Source organism: Triplophysa dalaica, chromosome 16 (genome assembly GCF_015846415.1).
Source record: "Triplophysa dalaica isolate WHDGS20190420 chromosome 16, ASM1584641v1, whole genome shotgun sequence".
Taxonomy (NCBI): domain Eukaryota; kingdom Metazoa; phylum Chordata; class Actinopteri; order Cypriniformes; family Nemacheilidae; genus Triplophysa; species Triplophysa dalaica.
In genome coordinates, this window is record NC_079557.1 from 16,337,569 (window position 1) to 16,352,325 (window position 14,757).

Sequence of the window (14,757 nt, forward strand, 5' to 3'; positions counted from 1 at the left end):
TTAGGAAAGCAAATCTCATGCGGCGAGGATGAATGTGAGCCGCTTTCCCCATGAAACGGCGCTCCTCCTCAGCCTTCTTCAATGACCTGAGTGTATCTGTATGTGTTTGACAGAATGTCAACTCAGCAGATCACAGAGCTGATTATAGGACTGAACTCTAAAACTTAAGTTCAGAGGTTTCTTGCCCAGGCGGTCATGCCAATCGGACATCAGTGGGTATTTATAGTGGAGTATTTACATGAAGTCAATTTTTTACACAGAGCTGAATTGTAAACTTTGTTCTGTTGTAAACAATCACATTCATAAGCATGCGTAAATACTGTATGCATTGGTATATATACACACTGTATTGGAAATGAGACTTTCTGGAAGAAAAACTATCATTGATTGTTTACGTGTTGACCTACATGAACATCGGAACGCTGAACTTTGGCTTCCATAAATCCTGTTGGCCTTTCAGTGTAGGACCAATTATTCACGGAGCCAGTCCCTCACAAGCAAGTCAGAACCGGGTCAATAAATCAGAGCGGTCAGTTCACAGCGAGGATTCTGAATGTTGGGACTTCCATCCACAGTGGGCACTATAGCATGATTGTGGGTTTGACGGCTTGGCACGCTGAGTGACTTTCTCAACAAGAAGGCATATTGGAGCACACTTCTGCTGTTTTGTTTGGGCGATTACATTGAGTGCTACTGTGTGTGTTTTTGGGATCATGGGCAACTCACGGTTTCTTTTGCACCATGCTTCCACACCGTGTGCAGCCTTTGTGTTTTGAAACGTATGGAAACTCACTCTCCACTCTCATTCATACTCTATAGGTTGCTGTTTTCCTCCACCTTACACACTTGTAAACAGTGCTGGCCCTTAATGTCAATGATGTCAAGGACTATTGGGAGGCGCAATGAACTTTTGAGCTATAGGGCAGTGGGTGGTGTGGAGGGATGGAACATGTTTCTATGTTATGTTTAGGGGTCATGTTCGTTCTAGTTGAAAGCGTATGTAGTGGATTGAAATTTGATAAGACTCTTTATAGATCACGCTTGATGCTCAACTTGCAAGCTGTTGTTCACGGATTCATGTTAAGTTCAAATGTGCTATGCCCGACAGCATGGATTTTCAATTTCATGGGTTTTATTTTTTTTCTTACATATATAATAATAATAATAAAGATATTCGTTCAAAAACAAAAACACCTGAACTTCGCGAAGGTATGCTCTCTCTCTCCTGCTTACAAATGTCTGCACATGCTCCTTCTCCTGCTCTCCTGTGGCGTGCTGCGTGCTTTTCTGGGAGAATTGTCCAATAAGGGACTAAGAAAAGTTGTTACAAAACAGTTATTTATGTTCGAAAAAAACTTTCCGCTTTAATTTTGTTTACCAGATGGCATGCCAGATGAGACTTTCTATCTTTGTTGAACACAGATAAAAAAAGTGTTTTAACATCTGAAATGGTACTCAAAATTGTAAAGTACACCTATCTATTAGTAATGTAATCTAAATGACCAAAATCCAAATGTTAATAGATGTGTTCAGTAGCAAAATGCTTACTTCAAAACACGTATATGACAACTAGTCATGAGACACAAGAGTCAATAAGCAGCCATATTTTAGCCCTCGTATTTGCTAGTTTTTTTCTCAATTTCATTGAATGGCATGTTAAAGAAAGTGTAGGGGTTTTCCACTGTCTGTGCAGCATGATAATGCAGTTTGGTTACAGACCCTGTCCTATCTGTTCGATAACACACAAGATAGATTATAGCCATAAAGAAAGTTTGAGCCACAAATGGAGACCTTAATTACGATGGGAATGAAGTGACCCATCCGCTCACCCACAGAGGTAATATTTTTCGTGACCTTTCACAGTTCGTTATGTCCAATTTTCCTGTTGTCATGTACAGATGACAGTCTGTTCTTTCTTCGATCACTTTAAAAGATACGCAGGTTGTTGCTCCTCTGAAGATAAAATGCATTTCTTATGCTCACCTTAATGGGTCCATGGAGAACATAGACGCATCAATTGAGTTCAGCTGTTGTTGGTGGACTCCGTGTTTTGTTTAGATAGACGCGGGGTAGTGTTTTGAGAACTTGCTTGGAGAAACTTTTTTAGAGTAGATTAACAGAAAACAAAGTATAACACATAACCATCTACCATGTAAACTCCATGGAGGGCACTATTAACAATGGTTTCATTAAACGATTATCTAGAAAGCATAAGTAAACCTTTCTGCCGAGATTCTATTTGGTATTATTGGAAAAGAAAATGTCATAAAAACTTGATGCACTTGTTTTTTTTTTTTACTTCTTTTCAGAAGAAAATCGGAATGGGTATTCAGGGGAATCTCAAAATCTAAATGCTTTAAATGGACATTTTACCCAATAAAAAAAATATTCAAAATCTGTATATGACTCTTTAGTCCGTGGAACACAAAAGAAGATATTTTGAGAAATGTCTCAGCAGTTTTGTGTTCATGCAATGGAAGGTGTTGGGGCACCAACATTTTTCAAAATACTTCATTTTATGTTCTGCAGAAGAAAGAAAGTCAAACAGGTTTTGAATGAGACAAGGGTGAGTAAATAAAGACATTTCTTTAATTCTAAGAGTGAGTGTATAGATTGATGTGCAGCTGTTGGGGTGGATGTCCTCAGCCCCATGTGAAAAGGGCCCTCCCCCACGGGACGTTCTGGTCTCTAGATATCACTTGGGTCCCTTCTTCAATATAAGCATTTTTTCCACTCATCAGTATGCATAGCAGCGTCGAGTGAGTTACGTGCCAAAGTTAAACTTCCTAACCCTATGGTAATAGTATGAGTGATAGAAATAGTGCCGCTTGCTTGAGCAAGCACCATTAATTATTCTTCATTCCGAGAGCAGCTTCCTCATTTTGCGAATTTGTTAAACTATTAAGTCATATGTGGTCCTGGATCTCATATCCATCTCATTAAACTGACTTTTTCACACTCGTTGTGCCAGCTGCCCTCCTGACTTACAAGGTTGCTTGGAAGCTCAAGGTCAACTGCGCAATAGCGCAGACAGTCCCGGAATGCTAGCATGATAAAAATGTCATTGGTCACAGACTAGAGCCCAATGAAGCCCGGAGAGATTAGGGCTCCTCGTGGGGTAACATGCGATAACCGCAGACCAGAACGAGGTTTAGAAACAGCTTCCAGTCCTCTGTGTATGAGCAAGATGCAATTGAGAAGCGGCGGTCACCTTTGGCTCGACATGCCAGAAACACCTGTTAAGACTTGCAGTGGAAACTTTATAGCGGATGAAGGCATTTCTTTGTCAAATTCTGCCGTTTTGTTTAACAAGCCCCTTTGCACGAATGGAAAGCGTCTTGCAGACACATGAATTATTGCTTTGCCCTTATTGTAATGTGATTTACATGTAAATAGTCCCCTTGTGTTTACTGTAAATACGCAATGGTTAAATGGAAATAAAAACAATGAAGCCGTGTTAAACATAAAACGAACCAAACTGGCTAATGTTTACCTAGGTGTAAGATTATCTCTCATTTTAAAACATTTAAAGGCTGTTTGCTCATTTTAACTCTCAACTCTTTTAAATTTCTTCATATCTCAAAAATATAAACCAAAGGCTGAACATATAAATCCTCAATTGTGCAGTACTATAAGTACAATAAAATGTGAAATGTCCAATATGTTATAACCATTTGGCCTCAGAGCTATTGCTAGAATTCCAGGAGACGTTTTCATGCTCTATCACATGAATGATTAACCCCTCGAGCTGTCGTTACGGCCTAAAAGTCTGACTACTTGAGGGAGTTACATAGTATTGGGGCTGCCATTACATCAAAACAAATAAATATCCTTCTTTTTATGCGTCTCATCTGTATTAATCTGCCTGTGAATCACAACAAGCTGAAAATCCTTTTCTGGAGCGCCGGTAGCGGCTTTAATGAAAGGCTCGGCACATTTGCTGAGGCAAGCGCGTCATATGTGAAGGTTAGAATGTCCTCCACTTTCAGCCTATGGCAAATGGAGATTTAAATTAAGCAGTCAGTTTCTCAACGGCTCCCTGATATTAAACGGGAAAACGAAGAGGCAAAGAAATGAAAAATCTGACTTGATATCCCAGAGCAGAACTCTGAAATTATTCCCTTTCTGGAAATACAGTATCACCGCTGCCCGTCAACTTCAGAAAATTCATTTTATCAGCGTGAAATGAAATCCACGATACTCGGCTTCAGTTTATTGTTATTGCTGTCGATATAGAAACAGAGGCACGTCGCTGTGAAGAAGTTCTGAATAGTTTTCATAAACGGAAACAGGATCATTGCAGTGCCCACAGCCGCCTGATCTTTGTTACATGCTGGCAAGGCCGGACCTCCCATTTGGCTTAAATGGGAGCCCCACCCTTCAGGGGCCCCGCCTGCTGTCATTCATTCATTTGATTTGACTCAACTCAACTTTATTTATATAGCGCTTTTTTACAATTTTCATTGTTACAAAGCAGCTGTACATGAGACACATTGAATACAAGAAAAACAACTAAAGGCATGTACCTGTAAAAACAAGAAAAAGGTGAAAACAACAAAAGACAGACATACAAATGCTCCACACACACAATATGCATACATGCTTACACACATTGACATAGACCCACACACGCAAACACACTCGCACAGTGAAAGCAAACATTTGGGATAAAGGAGAGAGAACCACGGGTCAAATATTAAACGGACTATAAATTCTTATATGCAATATTAATTATGTTTAACTTCTAAATTATAAAGCAGCCCCCCCGGCCAGGCAAATAGTGCAAAACAATATGCAAACGGTGGCGAGGTACCCAAAACTCCAATCGAGAAAAAAAAACTCAGGAGAACCCAGGCCCAACCAGGGGATTCCAGTTCCCCTCTGGCAAAAGCTGCTGCCTCTGCACAAGCTCAACAGTGCTTGCACAACAAGGCTAAAAAAATAATTAAGAATAAGTAAATTATAGATTTGAGATTATCATTAACAATCTAATAGCATTTGAAGTGTTGTAGAAAAATTGTGTCAAGTTGACGCGTCCTTTATCCAGCACAATCATCTCAGCTCTTGTCAGGTCATCGCTTCCCATTCTCAGCTCTGCCATCAGGTCTGGGCATGAACTGCATCCTGCGGTAACCTTGGAACAAAAAGACAAGACTGGCTGAGAGTAGAGTACTGTTCTCCACTCTTTGATGCAACAAGTACATCATTTGTTGTTGGATGTGTTCCTGGTTCCGGTTGATCTAAATAATGCAAGCTAAATCCTCTGAGGATTAATATTATGGAAGTGTAGTGTATGCAAGATTCAAAAGATGCGTCTTTAGTCTAGATTTAAATTGACAGAGTGTGTCTGCCTCCCGGACAGTGCAGGGAAGAATATTCCAAAGTTTAGGCGCTAGATAAGAAAAGGATCTACCACCTGCACTTGAATTTGAAATTCTAGGTATTACTAACTGACAGGACGCCTGAGAGCGTAATGCACGTGGAGGATTGTAAAACAATAGAAGTTCATTCAAATACTGCGGTGCTAGACCATGTAGGGCTTTATAGGTAATAAGCAAGATCTTAAAGTAAATGCGATGCTTTATAGGTAACCAGTGCAAGGTTGACAGAATCGGGGTTATATGCTCATACTTTTTTGTACGTGTAAGAACTCGAGCTGCCGCGTTATGAACCAGTTGCAGTTTTTGTAATAGGCCTGCAGGGCAACCACCTAAAAGTGCATTACAGTAATCTAGTCTTGATGTCATGAATGCATGAATTAATTTCTCTGCATCTGACAGTAACAGCATATGACGTAGTTTGGATATATTCTTAAGATGGAAAATGCAATTTTACAGGTGTTGGTGACATGGCTCTCAAATGACAGAGTACTATCGAATACAACAACAAGATTCTTAGCTGACGACAAGGATTTTATGGAGCAACCGTCAATAGTTAAGCATTATTGTTGTTTGTAACGTATGGCGGTTTCATTATTTGTTAAGTTATATGTCAGTGTGATGCCGTGACTGTTAAATTACGTCATCAGGAGAGCGTGCTTAACTGGAACCTACCTTATGTTGGACCATACCATTGGTTACAGCAAGAGGGTATATGATGGGAGATACTCATCCGCTAGAATGGTTTAATCCATCTCAGATTTGGCGGGAAGCATATGTGTTTTAAACAGGCATGGTATGGTGCAGAGGGAACCCATGCGAGAGGCTAGGTCTGCTACAAGACTGGCAGAGTCAAAACACGACTTGAAGGACATTGATTAGTGTCAGTGAGGTTTGCTGCTCATCGCAGTTTTTCTTTTTCTTTCATGGTTCAACTAATATTTGTTTGTTGAACATTCATTTTATTATTTGTTTAGACCATTCTTTATGAAAACCAGCAACGAATAAATACCTTTCGTTAACTTACCTCTCAGTTTGTTTGTGGTTGTCTCCATTCTCCATTACACTTTTACGGTCGAAGTCATACTATCTGACAGTCAGTCATTTCATTTTTCATTTAAACTTGGTTCATTGGCCTACCAAGGTTCAATAGCACTGCCTTATGTAAGGAATGATGTAGTTTAATTGACTGAATTGTCAAAAGGGCGATCCCCATCTGTCGGCTCGAAACAATGTCTCGTTCCCTCCATCAGGGAACTGAGGTTACAGACGTAACCAAGACGTTTCATCAACAGGTACATGCAGTAGAGACTACTCGATGTTGTTGTTTTTAAACTTTCTTTGTTTTTACAAAAAACGTTTTATGAAAAGTGTTGTGTTCTGCAAATTGTATACAAATCTGTACTTTTTTTAATTATCCTATACTTATCGGTAATTGTACCACTGTATAATGGTCATTTTGCAGATATGGGTGTAAGACTGCAAAATAACCATATTTCAGAAACTGTACACCATTTAATATGCAAAATAAACATCCAGGGTCACATGGCGATTTACGTAATATATTATACATTAAGCAACGTATGACATGGCCAAAGATAAACAGCTATTGTGTATTTTAAACAATGGTTATTTGTGAAGCAGCAATGACGTACTGTCTAAATTTAACATAAGCTTCATTTAACATAGACTGCTGAGTGGGACGTCTGAAAGCCCACTTTACATCTGCTTATGTGATGAGTGATGTGAAGCGGCCATGAATAGATTAAATTTCTTGAACTCCTGTAGATTGTGCCTTAATCTAACAGATGGCAGTTCTCACCAAACTTTTTTTCTGATAGTTTCCTAAATATGCTTTGGCATTTGTATTAATGCTTTTACTGTTGGTTGTGAAACATCATCTGTTGTGAATTGTTAGATAATATGACAGAACTCAATGGATTTCTCACATAAAATGTAAACTGCCATTAAACTATATAAAGTATGTAAGGTGGAGCTATGTTGCTATGTTGATATGCTGATGCAATAATTGTATTTGTGCTGAGTTCCAAAAACATTTCCTGGAGGGACCGTGACGGTCAAAACTGAATTTCTCCTTACTGAGCAGAAGTTACCAAATGTAAGGAATAATTTATATGACCTTCTGCTCAGAACCAGACTTTTATTTTGTAATTCGTTACACAGCACTAGTGTTCATTCTATAGAATATTTCATTGGGCGCACACGCCTGGACCGAATTTAACTGTTTGGTTATAATATAACAATTAATTTTATATTTAATTCATATTAATATTTATGAATATTATCTTGTATATTAAGTGTATTACATAACTCTAACAGTTACTGCGAAGGTCTACCGCTTGGGCCACATAATGTTTGTTTATGTTGTTGCCGCTGAAACTGTCATTATAGAAGCTGGATAAAAGTGTCTAATACATAAATGTATATGTAAATGGGCAGAGTCTTGAAAATGAAGTGCATTTTTATATTAAAATAGTTTTCATTTTAAACAACTTTTTTGTCATTTTGTGTTTTATCTTAACTTTAAACGTTAAAATAAGTTGAACTGTTAACATATTAATACCTGGCTATCTGAATAATCACATCGGAACATATTTAAATGTCCAACACCCCCTTGAGTACTGACACTGGTAAATGCCACACCAATGTAGGAACACATCAACAATGAATAAGACAATGTGCTTAAAATGTATTGACCAAGTATTTGGGTCTGTGTACTCGTGAACATTATGTTTCTGGTCTTGTTTGTGTCATAAATCATGTGTGGGATAAAGAGCAGACCTAAATATGTGACCAATGTTTAGATGCTCAGCTTCAGCCATCCACTCCAGTTTCAGCAGAGACGCATTCGTGAGGAAGAGATGTGTTTTCTGTTCCCCCCAGAGTGTTGTGTTGTGGAGAGTGTGATGTGCTCATCAGACCTGAGCTCTTAATCCCAGGAGATGGAGCTGCCCATCCCCAAGAGTTGAATAATGGATGACCACTTCAGCGGTCCCACAATCCACAGCTGAGGACAGGACTGTCTTCCCTTGATTCCCACCTCCATCCTCAAAGGTCACAGCAAGGGAAAACTCTGCCGGTGCTACGAGGCGCAGCAGTTATCTGAATCCACCGCTGTCCTGCGGTTCTAATCGAATGCTTGACTGAGTGTGCAGATCTGTGAAATGCGCAGATGTCGCAGTCGGATTAAAATAAGGAGCTATGATAAAAAAAATATTCGGTTTGCTTTGACTCTATGCCTTTGGCTTGTTATTCTGGAGGAATATCCAAACATCTTTTAAGATACAAGATATCTCCATATTTCCAAACCTCCCTCCATCCTCTAATCTTATCAGCGAGCAGGCAGATGTTTATCCCGCCTAATTCATCCTCCCATCTGATGTACACTATAATCCCACAGAGCATATCCCGCCGTGACATCACACAGCGTCGTCGTGTGCCACTGTATGCACAAGGAGAAAGCAAGGATGATTTTCATTTTCTCTCATGTGGCCACGTTGTTATGACAGCACAGCCTCCAGCAAGAAACCATTAGCTTGGTTGTCTGTAATTCCTGGAATGGCCAGTTAATGTGTAGGTGTCTCTGTCCTGCACAACCTGTTTATCACCTCTTTGCCCTTCATGCTAAAGTCATTGTTGATGTGTCAAACGGCAGACTACGTGGTTAATTCAAAGCAAACTATTAACACAATAGTGAACGCTGTTATCGGGATAAAGGTGAACTCTGTAGGCAGCAGAATCTGTAAATGATTATCTGCCAGATAAGACTGACCTCTGGATAATATAATTACATGCAAAGAAAGTTTGCCATTGGCACGGGAATATGTTAATTTACACGGCCGGTTTAATCTGTTGGAGTGTACTGTATGCAGGTGAAACAGATTGTTAGAGGTTGTCAGAGAAACATTAAGGTTTTCTCTAGCAGTGTTTTTTTTATGTTTGATTTTTTATGTTTGAAACAAACATATTTAGTTAAAAACTAGAATCTTTAATAAATCTTTAAATTAATCTTAACCAAAACTCCAGCATTGCTTTACAGCAGTGGCGTCTGTAGGGCTTATTTGTATATGATATTTGCTTTTAACGCCCCTTCAGGTTAGATCGAACCACTAAAACATGTGGAGGATGGTATAAAATTGGCGAAACACTTCCCTTTTAATTTGAATATTTTACAAAATATTCTGGCAAAATACATGAGCTGTATTGTTTTGCAGAGTCTCCTTAAATGTTTTTCAAAGCCGAGCTACTTCAAACACAACCGCACAACACACATTAAATAATGTATGTGAAAAAATAGCAAACACATACATTTTCCAAATTTGGACATCACTTTTAGTCACTACTGTACACATAACTTTTGGGAAGGCAAAGAAATAAATTAAAAGCACACTGGCTTACATCAAGGCAAGAGTCAACCATAATACAATTAAATAATAATAGTAATAATAATAATAATAATGTTTTTTTTTTAACAAAAGGGTAAACTTTGTTCACCGGACGAGAGTATTTTAGTAAATGGCAAGCAGTCATATTGGAATGTTTCATTGTCACTTGTGTAATTGTATATATTTTACCAAAAGTTAACTCTTAATGCTATAAGGTAAATTGCCCAAATACGCACTTAAAAACAAAATTACATTTTTGTGTTAACAGTACTTAAGTTTTGAAAGTAAGATTTTCTGAAAAAAAACTGTGTGTTTATTTCCTTATATTTTAAATAAAAAATGTACTTAAAAAAACTGGGTTCAAAAACTTTCCATATATTTTGATAAGTAAATTTACTTTAAGAAAAACGGTATGCAAAAATTGAGGGAAATAAGCATTTTTTTCAGTGCATATGAGTGCAATTAACCCTAGCACTTGAAGTTATTTTTAGATGTTTTTTAGTTTGGGACTAAATATTTAACATATTGCAATGTGTAGTCAAATCATTAAATACAGTATCAATACCATTTTAAAACCCCAGTATCGATCACATGACACCTCAGCTTCACGTGTAACCCTAACCCATAGGTCCACTGGCATTCATGTATTTTTGTGGGACTTATAAACATTATGCCTTATGTGTCCCACTTTAGGGCAATTCTTCATTTGAAAAATGAAAATCCTTACAAACACACAGCCAAACCCTTTTAATACAATGAATCTGTAGGAAACGCCCCAGTCATAAATGATGTCTTTGTGGTTTTGATGGCAATAGACTGCCCCACCCACATGTCGAATGAATGAGTCTTACTCCGGTTTACATTTCAATTTTTCTTTCCTTAAAAGGACTTTTACCACAGACACAACAAGCATCATACTATTGAAATGCTAGATTAATTTAGATGACAGTTTTTCATGATTTGCAGTTTTTCAAGATAATTCTGATTGAAGGTTTATGAGCAGGTTGAACATGCTGCAGATGTGAATATTTGTACACTCCTCCTGCTGGATATTTCAGCTGACTGCATTGATGTGGTGACCTCTACTTGTGGGACTGGAACTGTGCTACTTAATAATACATCATCGTGTTCTTATGAGAAATGCAGTATATTTGAGATAAATCAGGTAGTGTTGAGTTTGGGGTACATGTATTTTTAAAACCTATGGCATTTTATATTTTGGTTTAAAAAAGGCCCCAAGCCACTCTCTGTTTTAGTCATCGGCGGTCTGGCTGATCTTGGTCTCCTTGTGCTATAGTGAGTCAGTATAGCCGTACTACACACCCAGCACAAAAACATGCATTCACATATGTCTATAATCACACGGCAGAGGAGAAAGATTTGTCACTTCTTTATTAGTGTTCTTACTACACACTGCTGCATACCATGTTTTCCTTGATTTTCCAGTTTTGTAGGATTTGGAAATGAGTTGAATGAATTGTGTCATTCATTGCAACCAACGGTTCCCTCCACCCCTCCTTTTTGAAGCACTGCGACAGCTGACACAGAACTAAGATGCCGTCACATTTTTGCTTGAAATGTGCTATATAGACCAGTTTGTCCATTTAGGGCTACTGTAGAAACAACATGATGAATTCCATGTAATGGGTCCCGTGGTGAATGTAGATATAAACAGCTCATTCTGAAGGTTTGTCCACACCGGGACGATAATCGTGAGTGTTTATCGCCGACGTTTAACACCTCGTGACTAAACAAAGGGCACCAATGTGAGTGTGCACAAAGTTGCGATAAAAACATAATGCTTCATTATCTAAGGTCTTTATAAACCTCTGAAGAAATAGTTATGTATATAATATTCAATTCAATTCAAGTTTATTTATAGCGCTTTTCACAATGTGCATTGTTCCAAAGCAGCTATACAGGGGCAAACAGGAAAAAGAGAAAAGGTAAAACACAGCACAGTGCATGGTGTTTATAGAACAAACAAGATCATTCTAATAAAGAATATCTAATTAATAAATAAATAAATGCAGTCTCCTGGTGAGCAAGCCAACACTGCCCTGCATAATATTGCAATACTATGGAAGCAAATAAGAGACATAATGTTTTGAAATTTAACAGCCTATGAATACTTGATTTTGAATTATTTTACTTTGGAAACCATGTATCTGAATTTTATTTGTTTCGAATTTACCTCTATGAAATTTAAATATGAAAATTCTTGATTTCCAATTTAAAAACCTGAATTTAATACTTACAAATTCAGATACAAAAAAAAAACTTACAGAATTTCAGATAAAATACATTCAGATTGATCAAATTTGATTGCTCTTATTCAGATCTCAAATTTCAAGTTAATAATTTTCAAAGAAAACATATGTCTAATTCGACTGCTCAAATTCAGATCGAAAAATTCAAGTTAAATATTCACATGGTAACATCCGGGCTACCCAGGATAGGAAAAACAGTTGAGCCCAGAGCCCGTCTGCAATTGAACCGAACCATTGAACCGAACCATTGAACCGAACCATGAACAGAACCGACGTCGGTCGAAAAATAATAATAATAATAGTTCCAAAAAATAATTAGCAACAACATACTTTTGTTCTGTAGAGTCTGATTGTACATAAACAGCAAACTTACCGGAGCGCCTTCGTTTTCCCTAGAAGTCATCTTCTTAACAGGTTTAATATCCGTGCCTTGGCCTCTTCTTGGATCATGACAGACAGTCAGGTTGTCGTGCTCTGATAGGCCGCCCGACGTCGGTTCATTGGTTCTGTTCAATGGTTCGGTTCAATGGTTCGGTTCAATCGCTCAATTGGGCTCAACTGTTTTTCCTATCCTGGGTAGCCCGGATGTGAATATTTAACTTGAATTTTTCGATCTGAATTTGAGCAGTCGAATTAGACATATGTTTACTTTGAAAATTATTAACTTGAAATTTGAGATCTGAATAAGAGCAATCAAATTTGATCAATCTGAATGTATTTTATCGTAAATTCTGAAAGTTGTTTTTTTTGTATCTGAATTTGTGAGCATTAAATTCAGGTTTTTAAATTGGAAATCAAGAATTTTCATATTTAAATTTCATAGAGGTAAATTCGAAACAAATAAATTCAGATACATGGTTTCCAAAGTAAAATAATTCAAAATCAAGTATTCATAGGCTGTTAAATTTCAAAACATTATGTCTCTTATTTGCTTCCATACAATACTTTTAATAGATCCTCCAAAAAATTACACATTGGACCTTTAAAGTTCATTCGATTGCTTCAGTGATTCTTGCGACATGGTTGAACTTTAAATCAGACTTCTGGTAAAGTTAGTGTATGTCTTAACTTCTCAAGCCAACAAAATGGCCATCCTGTAAGCGTTCCCTCTTGATTAACAGGTGTGTGCCGTGCACCGTGTCTCACAAGAAGCCTACAGCCAGGTGTTAGGTGACTGAGGTTGCCTGGGCTACGCTGTGCACCATGCTGAGCAAGCTGGAAAAACAGAGAGCTAATGCAGGGGCACTGTGTTCTGACTGCAACTGTTCCACAGAGAGAGAAGAGGAAAAGATGCTCTTTTTCTTTTTCTCTCTCTCTCTCTCTCTCTGTTACAGTCTTCTAAAATATATCTTTCACCCACTCCGTGTATGGCTCATCATCCCTCCTGGTGTTAGGCTGTCTAGTCCAAGTATTAAATCCAGCAGGTTGAAAACTTGGAGGAGTGCTTACAAGAAACTGCCTTTGAAATTCTTTCTTGCAACAGTGAGCCACAAGAAGTTGGTTTTGTCATACAGTATATGGTCTCAATGGCAATGTAACCAAATCCATTTTTCTTCTGCATGTGACACAAATTTGTTGATTTAAAGCGTTTAGGGCAAAAATCACGCTGAATATGATCATTAAATTCTGAAGGCTGGCTTCCTATGTGGAAAAAAAATATCCCCTCTGTGAAATCCAGAGTGTTATCATCTAATGATGAGATATTGAGCATCAAAGTCTGATTTCAATGATTAATTTCAACAGGATATCAATGTTTGCCATGGCCTTGCTCAGTCAATATGTCTGTAAAAAATCCCCAGTTGGGGTGGCAGAATAAAATGTATAATAATACTTTTTGTGAAGTAAAATTACATGTCATTTTAAACGTGTATGTAGTAAGTAATATTACAATTCTGTCAAATAAAACTGTAATATTCTGGATTTTTTATTAATCAAGATGAATTTTGTTGTAAAGCAAAATTAACTAATATTTTAAGCAACATTTTCTTTCAAATTTTTTAGACTTCTATAAAATTGAACACCGATTACATAATTACCTGGTTGGTTTATGAAATAATTTATACATTGCACTCTATAATGTTTATATAGAATTGTGTTAAACCTTTTTTTACTCTTTAAAATTGATGACAATATACTAAAGTTCATTGGGTCTCAGATTTGACACTTGCTTTAAACAGAGACCACTGAAAATAAAATGTTAATTATTTTAAATGTATGGTTCATATAGGCAGTGTTGGGCAAGTTACTCTGAAAAAGTATTCAATCGTGTAATTTGATAAATACACAAATTACTCTCTCCAAAAGTATTTAAAGGGGTCATATGGAGCGATTTTTCTGTGTCTTTTGTGTGTTATAAGTTGCCCATGCATGTATTAGACACGTGAAATTGCTCAAATTAAATTGTCAGAACAAAACATGCATTCTATCTAAAAGCGAATGCGAAGCCAGACCTGCCTGAAACACCTTGTGTAACCACACCCCGGCGAATGTACGTCACTTCGTAACACGCTCTCATTTGACTTTGTAACAAATCCGCCCAAATCTAAACACAAGTGAGGTGTGCACTCTTGTAAATCTTATTGTATCGTCACCACCGCAGCCATGTCGCGGAGAGGCTGTTTGTTTTGTTGCAAAAAGAAAGACTTTGTTTGCACTGCCAAGAGTGGGACAACTAAAAGCGAATGGTCACAGTTTATTTACAAC